The following is a 3,376-nucleotide window of genomic DNA, read 5'->3' on the forward strand; positions in this document are numbered from 1 at the left end:
GGCCGGCGGCGGGAGCACCTTTACCGCGGACTTAATGAACCTCGGGGTTTATTAACTATTTTCCTAGTGGTCGGGCAGAACAAAACTTTCTGGGGTTTTATTGAACGTGGGTTTTTGGTTTTTTTTTTCCGCTCCCGCCCCTCGCCGGTGAGCCGACAGCGGAGTCAGGCCGGCTCTCCCCGGGGGCTGCCCTCCGGCGGCGGGCACGCTCGCCGTGACCCCGGGGGAGGCACGGCCGCGGTTAACGTAGGTGCTGCAGCTCTGCCTCCTGCGCAGCGTCTCTGTGTGCGTAAATGTATAACGCGCGGGTAAATATATAGATGCTTCCTACACGTACACGCGTGAGCTTCTGTGTATTTGAAACTTGGTTTGCGCATCTCTGGATTTGCGCGTGTGTCGTGTCCTCCTGAGGCACCGGTAGTAAGTATATACCGCAGGGGGGGGCGGCACAGGTTCTTTCACGAAGCTTTTTATTAAAGCAGCATCTTAACCTGTGCAACACACTGAAAAATACAGTGATATTATTTTGCATCGTATCTTTTGATTAGTTTTTTTCCTTAAGGAAAAAAAAAAATGCATTTTTGTACCTTTGTGTTTCCAGAGGCGTCATGTAGCGTCATGTCCGTTCTCCCTTCTGTAATATGGATCTAGAAAAAGACATTTCTTGTTACAGATCGGTCAGGTGCATTGGTGTAGCTTTGTTCTTTAAGCTGTGCAGAGCATGTGGTTTCTTGCATGTTCTTAAGGGTCTTCTAAGAGGTGTAGTAGGAGGCACAACTCAAATCCAGTTATATGGCGAAAAATCTGATTTCGCTAAATTTATCTGTGTACTGAAAATGAAGTGAAATTAACAAAACCCAAACAACCCAAACAAGTTTGCACAGCCAGTAAAGAAGCGGCAGCTCTTATCAGCAAGTAAAGCTGAAAGGTGTATTTGGCTTTTTGCAGAATGCCAGGCTATAGTTTCAGACAAGTTGGATTGACTGTATCCTTATCCTCCTGTGCGACTATGACCGTTAACCATTTTGGAACATCCTCCAGCATAGTCTTTATGCTATCAGATAACGAAATAAAATCTCTGAAGTATAAGGTTTGGCATCGTAGAAAATATATTCCTCTTGGGTGTTAGTCTTAAAGATTCACATACCTGGATTCTACTTTTAAGCCATTAGGTCCACTTCCATGTCTCTAGCAAATATTTCTTGGAGCCCACCATTTTCTACCAGTTCCACTGAAATGTTTGCTTGCAAACCAGGGCTCTGCATCTGTTAACAGATCAGATACAGTCAGGTGGCTCGTTTTAATCAGCAGTGGCGTGATTCAGGTCCTCATCAGCTATGTGCTGAAAATAAACAATAAAAATTCACTTGGTTGCGACTGTGCTGAAATAGTCTGTATTCACGTTCTGTAGGTTTTGTGAAAGAAAGCTGATTTGTTGGACTGTAAAATGGAGCTGATAGTGATTGATGAGCGGCTCTGGAAGTTCTGCAGAAATGGAAAACTTAGTTTAGAAGCAGGACAGGTATTTTCTTCTAGGCATGTTTCACAATGTACAGGCTGTTTGAATGGCTTTTAAATATTTTTAAATGCTGTGTCTGTTTCCGCATTATAGGATGACCTGCCAGCTCCTTCCAGAACCACACTTAAAGGAGACTAAATGAAAGCTTTGCAGTGAAGTTTTTAGTTTGAACTCCATATATAGATTTAGTAAACCATAATTTCAGAAAGTCTTAAATTACCAAAGTCTGAAGTCTAAACTTGTGGTAACTAGCGAGTTACTTAGTATCTGTCCCTAACAACTTTCTGCAGTGGATCAGAGCTTTGAAAAGCAATTTAGTGCAGTAGAGCCGCTTTGTACTAAAGGGATTCCAGGAGCTGGAGCCTGAGCTTTGTAAAACCTTGGTGTAGGTGCCCCTGTATCTCTGTGCTTCACAGTGCAGCTGCCCGTGCCAGTCTGCAGCAGCTTCCAGAGGAACAGCGCTGTCACATACATGCACAGGGTGACACTTCTGTGCCCCGACAGCGATTTTTAAGCCTCTTATCAGTCTGTGTGTACAGAGCGCTGTGGTCCGTGGCTGGCGGTACTACTTCCTCTCTCTGCAACTTAAATATTTAGTCTTGAGGTTCTACATTTTTGGTAGGTTTTAATACTTTTCTTTAGACCCTTTGTTTGTACCATATAGCCTTGTTTTTTTACGCAGGATATATGATAAATAATAAAACCTTAGATGTTTCCACCACCAATATGTAAGAGTTGCCAAAGAAACATCTGGATTCCCTTCACCCCACTCCCTTCCCTTTTCAGTCCAAAAGATGATGCCATTAAAATGGACCATTACTGGAAATGACCAGAACCGTGGTGGAAGTATGAGCGCTGCCGTAGGTTCCATCAAGTTAACATTATGTAGATGAAGCAGGCTTGGAGTGGAAATGGATGCGGCACTCTGCTCTCCTTATTCTAAAAGGCGTTGAAGACCAAGATAATGGGATAATGCTGCTTGTGTGTGCTTGATTTGAGTTCAGCCAATTATCTGAAATTGGGGATACTTAAGTTACAAAGTAAAAATATAGCCAAACACAACCAGAAGTAGATTCCCTTGCTAATAAATAAGTTCTCTGGATTAAAAACTCACTCATCGAGCCTTATAGTTTTTTAATAATAGCTTTTTTCCAATTTGTAAAGCTGAATTTAAAAAATGGCTTTTAAAAAGTATATTCTCAGTTCCTTAAAGTGGATCACACAGCAGGCCGTTCCAAGTACAGGCAGTGCCCACAGAATTTCCTTAATAAACAAAATGTAAAACAGTTACTTCTGAGATAATTTGTCTCTGTAAAACCTGTCACGTGAATGTCGGCTTCCATTGCATCCTCCAATAGTACCAGATAAAAAAGCTTTAGTTTAGATTGAGACATTTGGGCATAACTTTGTGTTCTTGATGTGCTTCCCTTCAGTTTGTTTCTCTAAACTGATTTTTGTTATAATATCGACTAACTATTAAAGACAATTAAAAGCGAACCAGAGTACTTACCTCACAAAACTCCTTACAGTTACATATTAACGTTTTTGGCCTCTGCTGTGTTACACACCCTTTTCTGCTCTGGTATTTCTTTCTAAGCTGAGGTAGCCTGAATGGGTTTCTTGGGTTACTGTGCAATCATTTGGCTGTATTTTCCTCCGTGGCCATACATGTAGGCAGGGTGTGGAGGGCAACAAGGAACCGATTCCCTCTCTGAACTGGTACTACTTTTATGTATAGCTTGGCTGCCCAGCACCCCGGCTTCCTTCTGCTGCCTGCGCCTTCCTCTTGGGAGGGAGGTGAGAGGGAACTTTTCAGTAACAAGAAAAATAAAAGCAGCACCGGTGGCTTATCCAGAA

Source organism: Aptenodytes forsteri, unplaced genomic scaffold (genome assembly GCF_000699145.1).
Source record: "Aptenodytes forsteri isolate BGI_AS27 unplaced genomic scaffold, ASM69914v1 Scaffold59, whole genome shotgun sequence".
Classification (NCBI taxonomy): Eukaryota; Metazoa; Chordata; class Aves; order Sphenisciformes; family Spheniscidae; genus Aptenodytes; species Aptenodytes forsteri.